At 46.1% G+C, this 14,996-nt stretch overlaps 1 protein-coding gene across 1 annotated transcript in view; it reads right to left on the bottom strand.

The window, feature by feature from the left end:
* LOC138453445 (nuclear receptor subfamily 0 group B member 2-like) overlaps positions 1–14,996 on the bottom strand; it is a 70,345-nt gene that overhangs the window by 45,715 nt on the left and 9,634 nt on the right. The gene's annotated exons all lie outside the window — the stretch shown is intronic.

Consider the following 14,996-nt stretch of genomic DNA (forward strand, 5'->3'; position numbering starts at 1 on the left):
ACGGTCGTAATGCATGGAACAGTCGGAATACATGGAACGGATGGAGTACATGGAACTATTGGAGTGGGCCCGATCTCAAACATGTAAACCACCATATCACATCTCCACGCTTACTCTCTTCCTTACACCACCACTCAACTAGAACACATCAATACTATGACACCATTCGGTATAGCTGTTCCCATACCATCATTTGCCTCATTCTCCCCATCACCCTAACTAAACACTGCTGATTACACACCCTCCATCCTAGGCGTTCTCCTCGGGCCTGACGCAGCCAGAATCGGTCTGGATAAAAACCTGCCAGAACGAACGCATACGCTTGATCTCTCAACCACCACACATACCGCTAAGATGCAGCTATCACACGAATGCCACACCAGCTGCTCACATATCCAGTGCTCACACGCACCTTTGACTCTCTCTACTGACTTGAACTTAGGTTCCCGAGGGCGTTCAACCTACCAGCGCCTTGAGACCATACCATGGTACATAAGGCGCTACATAAATGCAAAGTAACATAACATAATTGTTTGGGATGGTCTTACACAAACGGTGCACAGTTTATGAACAATTGACACCAAAATACCCCTTATTTCTATTCTATTTAACAATTAGGCCTTAGGGTCCACCTGACCCAGTTCGCGTGGCCTCGTCACAAAATGCAATCCATAGGTGTGGCTCAGCCGACCATAGGCTTACTGCTTTGCAAGTAGTTTCTTCATCCCTTTCAGTTACCCATCTTTGAGTTTAAATATTTTAACAGACATAGGATTCGTTGTCACCTCTAAACATGTGTCAATCACCTGCAAAATCAATTTTACATTCCTGCTCTCATCATGACCGATTGTTTAATAAAAAGCCCAATATATTTTTTTGTAATAACCCCCTATGAGGATCTGCTTTCAACACATAAAAGGGAAAGGTTGATCCGACAACTGGTTTGTACATTACTTTTCACTTCCAATGTGCGGTGGCACCATATGTCAATGTGCAATCACCAAACCCTTCCATAAAATGCCAGTACATGAAAAGTGAGTATTTCTTCCTCTGTGGTACCTGCTGCACGGTGTCTTTAGGGTCAGAGACTACTGTCACAGATTGCAAGAAAGTCACACCAAACCGCCAAGATAATTCAAGGTTGTTTGTTGTAGTTTTGTGGGGCTTAGGGCTATACCCCTCTTTCTCAACCTCGGCAGGGAGTGGGATTGCGACCCAGGCGTCCTTAACCCCCAAGATAGTATCAAAGTCAGGTAACACCTACTGGCTAGGGCTTCCTTTTCTATGGATTGTCTCCCTGAATAGAGCCATCTTGCCTTCCTCAGGGACTTCCCATCTGCCCGTACTCATGTGTGCTAGTATTCTATAGGGAGCAGGCATAGTGACTTGCACTCACTCAATGGGGCAAGGGTTGGTCATTTCATGCCCACACTCACCATACCCTCTCTACTCACCATACCCTCTCTACTCAACTTACTCCCTCCTTCGCGCCTCCTCCTCACCCCCCTTCTCTCCCTCCGATTCCACACACTCCAACTCCTCGCCTGAACCCTTTGATCTTACCACTACTTTTACGCGCTTCCTACTACTCATGTACCGCACCTCCCCCTACTACTCCATCTCCACTCTATTGCTCCTCCCACTGTTACTCCTCCTCCCCCCACACTACTACTACTCCTCCTCCTCCCACACTACTATTCCTCCCACACGACTACTCCTCCCACACGACTACTACTCCTACCACGTCACCCACTTTCACCATCACTCTTTCACTCACCCACTATACAGATACTCCTTACACTATTTTAAACTAACTTCATTTGCTACTAGAGAGCCATAAATGTCACTTGCCACATACTATACTTACACACAGCACACCCAGAGTCAACACTAGCTAATGACTAGAGGCAAGCGCACATTTTGCACTCTGCACTACAGTCCCCGTACACTCACTAAACCAAACCCTCACCTTCTAAAAGTATAGCCTCCACATTACACAACTTCTTTGTTACTCCTGCCTCTCTTAGTTCTCCACCGTGTTTACTTCAGCCGAATAACCTGCGAAAATCTCCCTCCTTCTGCTGGGACTGGTCAGATCTCCCTGGCCAATCTCGCTCTGTCTTTCCCCAAATGGGCAAGTATATGTGGCAGAGAAGCCATTTGCTGCTAAGGACGGCCCATTGCCTCTGCCCATAATGCTGCAGGTTATCAATGGCGGTTCGGCAGTTCAAGAGTTCCAATTCACATAAAGGGGCCAACCTTTGTCGTCCATGTGGTAAATACATTGAGTTTGGAGTCGGAGCCCCTTCCGGTTAGTCTCTGGTGGTCTAAGGGCTGAGTCACCAACCACCCGCTACAGGCAGATAAGCGGCTGGAGGGTTACAGTTGCTTTTCTATGTAAAAAAGAAGTCCTATTTTCTATCAGGTGTCACCTTTCACTCTTCCCACATCAAATGGAACATCTTAATAATTATCACAAATGTTATTAATCATAAATCAGCATATTTCATAAAACAGTCATAAAAATGATCATATTACATAAAACACATACAATATACTAAAACACCACAAGTAGAAACACCATAAGTGAGTCGCAATACAATAGTTCTTGAAGGATCAACAATGTGTAACCAAATAACACTTTGATCCCAATGCCTCACTAATTTCAAATATTTGAGACATACCAATAAGAAACAAGCTGAAATTAGTGAGGCATTGGAATCAAAGTGTTATTTGGTTACACATTGTTGATCCTTCAAGAACTATTGTATTGCGACTCACTCATGGTGTTTCTACTTGTGTTGTTTTAGTATATTGTATGTGTTTTATGTACTATGATAATTTTTATGACTTTTACGAAATATGCTGATTTATGATTAATACAATTTGTGATAATTATTAAGATGTTCCATTTGATGTGGGAAGAGTGAAAGGTGACACCCAATAGAAAATAGGACCTTTTTGTATATAGAAAATATATGTTCACAGAGCAAGAAGTCTGTCTATCCCTACCTGTGTGCTTCAAAACCGTACTGGGAATAGGGTTACAGTTGCTGCCATGTGATCTGGTGTCCAAAACTATTCTTTGAAGTCGACACCATTACTGGCCGCCTATCCAGAGGTCCCCGTTGAGGTTTATATGCTCCACTTTAAAAAAAAAATGTTTTTTGTGTTTCAATATTTAACTTGAAATTTGAAAGGCACATGTACTTTGGAGCTTCCTGATTCAATTTCAATGAGTGCCTATCAGCACTTCACCATTGATATTTATGGGTGAAATTTTGTTGACAACATTTCCAACTGTATATAATCTTTTTTGTTCTATTTGCAAAAAATGTCATATGGGGTATGTAGTTCGTACGGATAGGTTTGATATGCAATAAAATGTATATAACATGCATAAAAGGAAAAACTCTAGAAAGGTACAGAGCTGTGTCCCGTGAGCCCACAATATGACTCGTTGCAGCTTTTATTTACATAGTTGGGAATTACACTCTATAGTATGTAGAAAATGCCCTCCATTATTCTACCTACTCCAATCCCCCAAACTTGAAATCCCACCCTAATAGCTGTCCACACTCCCAGGTAACAGCCTCCTTTTGCCAATAAAAAATACATTCCTGTGCCAGGATTCATAGTTACCAAATAGTGGCAGAGACCTCTGAACTAACCAATAACAGTATGATCACTCATTCCCTATGCCATCTCTTAATACAGACAGAAAGCTTTCAAGTAATTAAACGATAGCTTTACAATGCTAACTGAATGATAGTAATGATAGATAATTTTAAAATTCTGTTATAATTTTACAATTTTCCTGATAAGATGTTTCTATTAAAGCTCACCAAGTCGTCTTGAAGCCAAAAGCAAATGCATACAGCATCATTATTGATACCTCACGCTTCATAGTGCTCAGAAGCAATGAAAGAGGCGCCATTCTTAGTTCTGGTCTTCCAGAGTTATTTAAAAACTCAGCTGTTTGCACGCAAACATGCTTCCTCTTATGGTATTGCTCTACTTTACAGTCATCAAAACAATAAGAAGAAACCTAAGAAAAACAGGCACACCTGGACTCAATTGTATATGTACACAACCCTGTTGTGGTATGGTTATTTACAGATACTAATGACACTCCTAAAAACCAGAGAGCCCCAATTTCTCATTAACTGAAACTTCAGATTTTAATATCAATATTTAGTTTCACCTTAAAATATGAACAAATGTATAACCAATTAATCGCATTTCGCATCCAAGATGTTCGAACAAAATTGAACTCAGACCCCACAGCTTTACTACTTAATTTAATTAAATCTAAAACGTATCAAAAGTATTGGATAGGGACTGTATATTCAAACAAGTAGCAGAGTTCCTAATATACAATACACTGGTGTTCTATACACAGCACAAAATTCACAAATGTACCACTAATCCACTAGGTCACCTAACAGTATCTGGTAGAGGTGCTGTTTTTCAGCCCCATCTTATGTCTTTTATGCCTTGAGACCCTACATCACACAGATGAAGTCCTATATAAAGGAAACTGGTAACATAATTAGAGAACTAGAAAATGTGAATTTTGACCCTTCACATAACCTATTGATAATCATTGACAGTGTCTCGTTATATACTAAGATTCCCCAGAGAGTCACTTTATAAATTATAGAAGAATGTCTTTGGCCACAAAAAGAGGAGGCTCCTATTTCTAATTCATGTATCCTCTGGTGCACTGCGTTGGTATTAACCCAGAATTATTTTGAATTTATGGGCTCACGTTATCAAGAGATTGTGAGGGTACAGCCATGGTGGCTACCATGGCACTGAGTGTAACCCATATGTTCATAGACACTTTTTTATAAGGAACTATATTTGCTGAAACTAACCCACATACGGATCATATTACATTTTGGAAACGCTAGATAGATGAAATCCTAATCATTTGGGCAGTTCCCATGAGAAAGCATCTCATTTTGCAGAGTGGAAAAAGTATCTAAACAGATTTCCTGAATTCAAACATATCAATTCTAATTGTAATCAATTTTTTGACATCACAATATGTTGCATCAGGAGGCATTGCAAATACAGCCTTTCCATAAGGACAAAGATAAAAACGCCCTTCTACACTAACAGAGTCACCATGCAAGACATGTAAAAGACAATCTTGCCGTTGGACAATTTTTATGATTAAAAAGAAACAGTACTACAAGGGCAAATGTATTAAAGGGAGGCAGACTTTCTAAGTAAAACATTGGAATTAAGAGGTTACCCTAGAAAATTAATAGCTCAAAAAGAGCATATAACAATAATAGAGAAGCCTTCTTATAACAAGAAAAGACAATAGAGACAGGCATAATTGTATGTTTGAGTACTTTTACTAATCTTTTATACAACATTAAAGGTACAATCAATAAACATTGAAAGATTTTTCACAGAGCTAAGATCAAAATAGATCACCCCATTTTTGCTTTTAAAAGAAAGAAATGTATTAGGATATGGTGATGCGAAATAGAATCAAAACTAAACATACTAGACAAATGAGTTTAACTGAGATTTGGGGGTTACCACCAATTGAGGGCCATCATCCCTGCAGGAAATGTGGAGTATGTACATTAACATGCACGACTACAGATATGGATATTGGCCTGAAGGAGGGATGGGTGCAGAATAAATATACAGATTGTGATTGAGAACATGTCATTTATCTGATTGTTTGTTCTTGAGGCTTGAGATGGAGGAAAAACAGTAAGGAAAGTAAAACATAGAAGCTGCTTGAAGAATAAAATAGAGAATGCGGGGCGCTGCGACGCGCGGAACAAGATGGCTGCCTGATCTCAGAGCTCCGAGACTACCGGAATCCCGAAGGAAAACAATCTTGCAGATCGAGCCAACTACGCCCGAAACAAAGTCCTCAGGAGGGTGTCTGAACCTCCGCTGCGGTATCCGGTGCCAGTTTGGGTCGAATCGGACAAGCCGATCCAGAGAAACCCTGTGGTGTAGAGGAAGCGCCATCACCAACGGATGGGCTGCGCTGCTTCGAGCCATAATCACCGAGGCTAGAACGGTCGGCGAGAGGGAGCCTCACATCGAGCCGCCGCTGACGGCCCACTGACCCTAACCCACATTGCGCCCTTTGGAACGGAGCAGGCACCCCCCTCCCACGCCAACACTACATCTCTTTCTGACCGGCGGACCGTTGGAATACATGCCTCCGAGCCTGCTGGCTCACAAAGGCGCCGGGTAGTAGCGGGCGCAAAGATCCCACAGCTCGGAGCCCGGCCCCGGGCTATCCCGCTCCCCGGCGCTGCAAAGGACAACCCTGCCCCCAGTTGTGGAGTTCGCACCGGATCAGAGGTACGTGGGCACCTGCAACCACATCCTGCATATCCCTCCTCATCCGCCCAGTCTGCAGCCCAACGCAGCGCGTCAACCACTCCCAGCCAACATATTTCTAAATAATCCGTCGCCCCTGGTGCGCGGCAAACACCCTCCTCCCGCGCCAACATTGCATCCCCTGTGGGCCCGTGGACTGCGTGTGTAACTGAAGGGTAAGCTCATGAATAAGTGGAAGGACTTGAGAGCTAATAGTACATGAAACGAGTAGGGAGGCGTCCTGCCACTTGTTTTTAGATCTCTTTACCTATACATTTTGGTAAAGGGTGATTATTTAGCATGCAAAAATAGGATTTGGCAACAGCTTTATTACTTAGCTAGCTGTCAAAGGATATTCTAAAAAGATGAGCAAAAGAGGCCCTTGGATTGCCACATTTTTTAATTTTCTTTTTAAGAAAAAAAGGGATTACTTAGTGCTAGTAGCTGCACAACATCTTCTATGCAATTAATTTTACAAGAAGATGTATAGGTGTTTTTTAAGGTACATCGTTCGTCAAAATACATTCATTTTCTCATTTTTAGAAGTGCATTTGAGAAAGGAACAGAAAACAAACATGTTTATGGCAAACAACTTGAAAAATACAAAAAAATTAATAAACAAATGAAAAAACCTAGAACCATCATTCACAAAGTTTTTTGTCTTAAGTAAATAATAAGTGCAAGACAACTGGTGTCTGTAAGTTCTTAGGAAAACAGGGACCTAGTCTTTGGTCACAGGGACCTAGTCTTTGGTCTACGTCTGGAGACAAATCAACTTATGAACGGGATTGGAGGAAATAAAGCCTTCAAACTTATTTAGTCCCGTGACGTTTCGGCTTAGAGCCTTCTTCTTGGGCCTTGACTTGGTCACCCCTGGACAAGTGTGCTTGGTTTAGACTGGCTCCACGTGGTTGGAGGCACAGTGTACAATTGGGCTGTGAGACCGCCGTTCTCAGCGGGATTGATAGTAGAATATGGGCGGATCCACTGTCACAGCTTCTTTGGTTAAGAATGTGCTTGGCGCACGTCCAAGTGCATTCAAATGGGTGGTTCTGCGCTGGTAGTAGCAGGGGGGGGAAAACCCTTGTGCCTGCAACTTAGATAATGAAGTAGGGAGGCGCGGTTGTGTTCACAGTCCTAGGGCCCTTGGATCTGCGTCGGAACCGTCTATGGGGGACTGCTTAGTGCCCCTGGACAAGTGTGCTTGGTTTAGACTGGCTCCACGTGGTTGGAGGCACAGTGTACAATTGGGCTGTGAGACCGCCGTTCTCAGCGGGATTGATAGTAGAATATGGGCGGATCCACTGTCACAGCTTCTTTGGTTAAGAATGTGCTTGGCGCACGTCCAAGTGCATTCAAATGGGTGGTTCTGCGCTGGTAGTAGCAGGGATAGCCTGGAACCTGACTCAGAGCTATCTCGTTCCCCAGCATCGCAAAGGACAACTCCATCCAGTATTGCGGAGTTTGCATGGGACCACGGGTGCGTAGGCGCCTGTTACAATACCCCACGTCTACACCCCAGCAAAATTCTACCTACCTCCTACCTGCACAGAGCGATCGGGCCAACAAACACTCTGCAATATCCTAAAACTATTACATGAGCTCATGCAAAATACCAGGTGCACTAATGGCCTTCATCACTACTTGCACCGTCTGGAAGAACCCCCAGGAGGAGGAGCGCCCCTCTGCAGACCAGTAGGGAGACCATTGGCAGAGGAGAGCGCAAAGAGTGGAGCTACAGCGCTGTGCCCGGAGACAGACGGGGAAGGGGACTGCGGCACCAGAGAGGCCTCGGAAGACGTGTAGGCCAAATTCAGTGGCAGAAGCAGAAGCAGGGACAACGGGAGCCGGACCAGTTCATCGGAGCGAACCCCAGCTGCATGTAACTCGCAGCGGGAGTTGGACCACATTACGGGCTGACTCTACCGGAGCGGCAGCGGAACCATCCACGCCCCGGAGCAGGAGAGGAGAGTCTGACCCCCAGGTGAGGAGCGGCATAGGCTGGGGGTAAAACGGCTGATCCAGTACCCGGGAGGATTGCCCTCAAAGACTACGGGGAACGCTGCAGAGGGGCGGCCCCTGGGCCCAGGGAGTGTGATACACAGGCCTATGAGCGGGCCAGAGGGCAGTGTGTAGCGGGGCCTGCTGCGGGTCCCCACAGGGCCTTAGTCACTGGCACAAGCAGATCACCCCCACTGGGGGGCGTCAGGGCAGTTGAGAGGTCCACCTGAGCGTGGAACCGAGGAGGAGGGACTGTCCTCTGGCAGGTGGCGACCAGACCCCAGGAACCCCTAAGAACCAGAGATAGGCCTTGGGGGGAGCCTGCAGCCCTCCCTGGGAGAGGACCTGTGATCTGACCTGGACACCCCAATCAGCACAGTACACTACCCGACCTCAACCTGCAAACCATTCAGCCCACTACCCCACAGGGTTTGTTTGGGTCAATAAACACTCAGCGGGCCTCTACACTATTGCCTGCACTGCAGTGTGGAACGCAGAGGAGATCGCTGCTGTTCCCGGGGGAGTCGGAGACGGTAGGCCCTATTGGTCCGGACCTAGACCCATCGGTTGGAGGAGCTGCAGCCACTGTATACCGCTAGCCCCCTGCAACCTATGAACCCAGCACATTTAATCAGCGGAATTCCCACTTCTGCCAGCTCCTGGATGGTCAGCGGCACGCAGTATCCGCGACCTACTGCTGTCCCTCGCCTGTAACACAGTGTGCGGTCTGGAGAGAATCTCCCTCCCCGCACTCCGAAACGACCGCGGGAGGAAGCAAAACCCATTGAAACCTACTGTAACCCATTACAGCCACTGTCTACTACCTACTCTTAGCAGTCATAGTCTTACTGCCTGTGGCCTGCAAGATCCCTTCTATTTCCATCGCCCTTTGTGTTGCGGGGATACCATAGCAAGATCAGCTGCTGGTCCACACGGTCAAAGAGACATACGGGCTGAAGCACATGCCCCAAACTGCTTAAAACTGTGTTGAGACCTGCCCTCATCAGCAGCCAGATTCCGGGGAATCGTCCTGAACATACTCTTACTATCGGCAGCTGGGAATCACACCAGAACGTCACAGGATCGGCGACCCACTGCTCCTCCTGTAAGGTGGGCACCGTCTGGCCGAGGTAAAATTTCCCCCCAGACCTCAATGGCACGCACCATAGACATATCTGCATAGACCCCCAATCAGCCCTAACCCCCCCTCTCCCATACTGCTGGCGCTCCAGGCGGACCTGTCGAGCGCTGGCGGTCAGCGGGGAACCTGTGGAGGTGAATTCCAGCAGCCACGCAACTTCAAAGACAATCGGTAAAACACGCTTAGTGAGAGTATAGCTGCGCCCCCGACGACCGTTGCGGTCCAACCATGCATACACATAGAATCACCGAAACTGTGCCTTACAGTCAGGGTCAGCACTCCAATTCTCAGTCCTACAATGTGAGAAACTGGGTCCACGAGCTAAAACACCCCTCCGAAGTCACTACAACTCCCATAAGCAAATGTGACCTTAAGGCACTCCAACGACCCAGAGAACGCAACAAAAGACCACAAGAACAGCCAGGAAGCAGGTTACGGCCCTAAGAGCTCTAATCGGTGAAGGAAGCGTACGCTTGGATTTAAGGAGTCATCCCCCTTGACTTCCGAGTAGCACTGACTGCTCCCGACGGATCAGTCCTGATGCCAGGAGTCAGAGGATAGTCAAAACCAAGAATCCAAGCCAAAACTCAAGTGGGCCAAATTGAAAAGTGCTGGGGTCAGAGTCGATGAGAGGAGAGTCAGTCACTCTCCTTCTGGTTGAACGTACAGCAGAAACAATAACATCCACAATGTCGTCAGATAAGGAGGAACTTCTGAACTGTCTGAAGGGGATGGAAGCCCGACTCACAAACTCATTCCACAACCAGTTGGAACAGATGAAAGAAGAATTGAAATCCTCCCTTCAGGAAGTAAGCAGAGAAATGACGGACCTGGGAAACGGAGTAGATATAGTGGAAAATGGCTTATCAACTGTTGCAGAAGAATCCAACCAGAACAGTGTCCTCCTGGAACAGCTGGCCAGCGCAACAACCAACTTAGAACTACAAGCAGAAGACCTTGAAAACCGCTCAGGACGATCCAACATCAGGGTCAAAGGCCTCCCCAAAACGATCCTGGACTGTGACCTTAAAGATACAATGCAACTGTGCTTCAGCAGCCTTCTGCCGGAAACTCAATCAGACCAAATCGGCTTTGATCGTATACATCGAGTAGGCCAAAAACTGAATGACCCCGGTGCAAGACCCAGAGATGTGCTAATAGCAGTAACGTCCTACTGTCGGAAGAAATACTGAGAGCAGAAGATTCCACAATGACCTCACAATCAATAGCTCCCACATTCAACTGTATCAAGACCTGGCACTCATCACGCTCCGAAAAGGATTATGCAGCCAATTACAAAGGTACTACAAACAAAACAGATACGATATAGATGGACTCACCCTTTCAGCCTCTCAATTATGTGGGAGGGCAAACAGCAGACGATTACTACTTGTGAGGAGGGCAGTGCAATCCTGCAGCTAGAAGTAGTCCAAGAACGACCGAATGCACGTACAATCCCCTAGACACTGCGAGTAAACCATGGGAATGGTCAATTGAGAAAAAGCGTAAACCAAAAAAAATAGAGAAGCCCAAAATCCAGCAACAGAGCCAGGAATGACAAGATGCGAAAGGACGTCCGAAGAAGCAGCTAACCAGGGAATGTACAGCAGCAGAACAATGATGGAGGTCTACAACACATCAAAACATACGAAACCTACAGAGAGGAGAGGGAACAGCACCCCCAAAAGGTGGGAGCTGAAAGGGAGAACTAGAAGGCGGCGAGAAGAGCAAAACTAATCAAAAACTGCAGCAACAGCATGAACCCGAGCCCTAGGGCACCAAAAAGTAAACGTGGAAGGCACAGACGCAGCTCAATCCCAGCTTGTAACAGCGCAACCTCTCCTAAACCAAAATGGCTGAGTCAAGAGTCATATCTCTGAACGTACAGGGCCTGAACTCACCAATAAAACGCCAGGCTATACTAGACAGGCTGAAATCAATGCAGACGACGATTGGGCTCCTGCAGGAGACACATCTCCTCCCCAAAGACGAAAAGTGCATGATCAGTCGGTGCTTTCCACAACAATACTTGTGGTGAGAAAAAAAGAGGAGTGGCTATACTAATTGGGAAGGCCCTAGACTTTAAAAAAACTACAAATTTGCAAGGACAAAGAGGGCAGATACTTGGGGCTCAAAGGGCTGATAAAAGGAAAATTGTACACAATCATAGCAATCTATGCTCCAAATAGCTGCCTAGATGTGTTCATAACGGACCTGCTGGGCAGACTTGGCAGCTGGTGTGACGGCCAACTGATAGTAGGTGGGGACTTCAACTGCGTTATGGACCCAATGGTGGATAAGACTCTTCCTCCAACTTCCACTGATCAGAAAAACAGACAAGCCCTGGGCCGGTTGTACAGAGAATTAGGAGTGAATGAAACCTGGCGATTCTTCCATGGAGATCGGAGAGAGTACACCCACTACTCAGCTGTTCACCTCGGTTACTCCAGAATAGATATGATCCTAGTATCCACATCATTAGTTCCACAAATAACGAAAGTAGAAATTGGAGTGGAATATCACTCAGACCATGCACCAGTGATGGTGGGTGTGGACTGGGGGGTGGAAGGGAACAGAGTTAAACCACCTTGGAGATTAAACAAAATTCTCCTAAAAGACATTGCACTAAGAGCCCATATGGAGACCGCCATCAACAACTACTTTAAAGAAAACGATAACGGGGAAATGACCTGGGGGGGTAATATGGGACGCAGGGAAGTCAGTGATCAGGGGAGAATTCATGTCACAAGCAGCGGCATACCACCGTGAAAAAGCACTAGTGACAAACCAACTAGAAAAGGAGGTCAAAGCTGCAGAAGCCCAACACAAGACCCGAGGCTCAAGAAAAACCTTAGAGCACTACCGAAAATCAGAGCTCAACTGGAGAACCACACGGCGGACCGGGTGGCCCAGTCGCTTCTAAAAACAAAACAATCCTACTACATACATGGAGGCAAGGCTAATCGATTCCTGCCAGCAAAACTGAGAAAACAAAAAACCCGGAACTACATAGTGCAGCTAAATGACTCCCATGGGAAACCCCACACAGCAGAGCTAGAAAAAAAAGAAATAATGAAACAATTTCATATGGAACTATTAAAGGGCGAAAATCTAGACTCAGAACATCAACTCAACTATATCAACTCTCTCCAGCTGCCCCAAATTGCAGAGAAAGACCGAACCAATCTTGGAAAACCAATTACGGCCCAAGAAATCAGCGACGCTATCACAGCACTACCAGCAAATAAGACTCCAGGTCCAGACGGCTTTGGCAATGGCTATTACAAGACATTCCGTACACAATTGCTAGGTCCGTTGTCAAAACTATTCAATACAATTAGAGAAGAGGGGAAGGTCACGCAAGATATGGAGAAGTCCATAACTATACTACCGCTAAAGCCAGGCAAAGATCCCAAAAACTGTGCAAGCTATCGGCCTATAGCACTGCTGAACTCAGATGTAAATATCTACACGAAAATTTTAGCAACTCGTCTAATGGAAATCCTTCCAAACATAATACAGGATGGCCAAGCAGGGTTCATTGCCGATAGATGCACACAAGACAACGTCAGAAGGGCAGTAGACATCATAGAGACTGGGCGACATACACAACAATCATTTGCTGTAGCAGCTCTGGCTGCCACCCGGGCCTTCGACAGCATGGACTGGGGCTATCTGAGTTTGATTTTGGAACGGTTTGGTTGCGTTCCAGAATTTACGAAAATGGTGCTCGCCAACAAGCTTCAGGATCAATGGTCAGGGCACAGATTTTGTGGCGATCGGAAGGGGCACATGCCAGGACTGCCCTCCCTCCCCTCTAATTTTTGCAATTGCAATAGAACCACGTGTAAAGCAGATCCACCAGGACGTCAGTATCAGGGGAGTTCATAAAACCCACAAAATAGCCCTATATGCGGACGACGACATGCTCTTCATGGGAGACCCGAAAAATACTATGCCCAGAGCTATGGCCCAGTTGGAGGAATTCAGACAGGTCTCGGGGTTCTCCATAAATGTTTCCAAATCGAAAGCTATGAACATAACGGCAAGGAGAGAAGATCGAGACACTGTCGAGATCATTCCCGATGCGCTGGGTTGAAAGAAAACTGGAATATTTAGAATGCACCTTGCCAGCGATCCACACAAACTATATCAGACAAACCTAACGCTGCTGTGGAAACAATTGCAGGAAAACATGCGCAGATGGGACTTCCAGGAGCGGTCATGGTTCGCCCGCATCACAGCAGTCAAAATGACCATTCTCCCCCGCCTCCTTTATGCAGTAAGCTCACTGCCAGTGGCAATTCCACCAGCCAAGATCCGGGAGCTGCAGGACGTGGTATTCAAATTCATATGGCATAATAAGAAACCTAGAATCCAGAAACGAATCCTAATGCGCTCCCCTCATCTGGGCGGACTGGGAATTCCATAAATTGACAGATACGTTATGGCGGCACAATTAGCACCAATGCTGAGATGGGCAAAATTAGAAGACCATAAAGGATGGTGCAGAATCGAACAAACAGCCTCATCCGTCCCCCTAATAGCCCTTCTGAGCCTGAGCAAATAAAACCAAAACAGAGAAGCCTTACTCAAATGACAAAATGGTCTCTACTAAGTTGTGACAAAGCTTGGAAAAAGAAACACATTCCTGGTGGAAAGGGTCCATATACGCCACTGATGGGCAACCCAGATTTCACACCGGGTCTTCAGAGAGAATATTGGGTGGGCTGGGCAGGTGCAGAAACGACGCACCTGAAAGACATGTACAAAGACGGCGCTCCATTGCTCTTCACAGATTGCCAGTTGAAATTCAATATAGGGGAAAACGAACGCTATAGATATGCGCAAAACCCACCCAACGGTGAAGAAGGCGGGCATGAGAACGCCATCAGGCCTAGAACTGTCACTTCAAGAAGGCAACACAGCTTAGGGGCTCTCTAGACTCTACAAACTCATCTCCAATGACCAGCCAATCGACCATCTTGCATACAAAATGAACTGGGAAATAGATATGCAAGAGTCACTAACGGAGGAGGAATGGTACCAAATATGGGCGCATGCACACAGCACCTCCAGATGCACTAAAATAAAGGAATCTGGGTACAAATTGTGCCTCAGATGGTATATGTCCCCGAACCGCATTCACAAAATTGCAAAGTCTTACTCACCAAACTGTTGGAGGAACTGCGGTGAGAAGGGAGACTTGTTCCACATGTGGTGGACGTGTCCTAAATCAGACGCCTACTGGAAGGAAATACTAAGCTACATAAAAGACATCTCAGGGGTGGACCTGCCGAGATCTCCGAAGACAATTCTCCTAGGAGTCCCTATAGAAGGGAAATACGCAATGTCAGGAGCGACAGCCAAACTTATCACCCATCTATCAGCAGCCAGAATGACTATTGCACAAAATTGGAAAAACAAAGAACGTCCAATCTCAGCATGCTGGTGGGTTAAGATCTGGGGGGTGATGGCTATGGAGAAG

Source organism: Ambystoma mexicanum, chromosome 4p, assembly GCF_040938575.1.
Source record: "Ambystoma mexicanum isolate Mex_15411 chromosome 4p, UKY_AmexF1_1, whole genome shotgun sequence".
Taxonomy (NCBI): Eukaryota; Metazoa; Chordata; class Amphibia; order Caudata; family Ambystomatidae; genus Ambystoma; species Ambystoma mexicanum.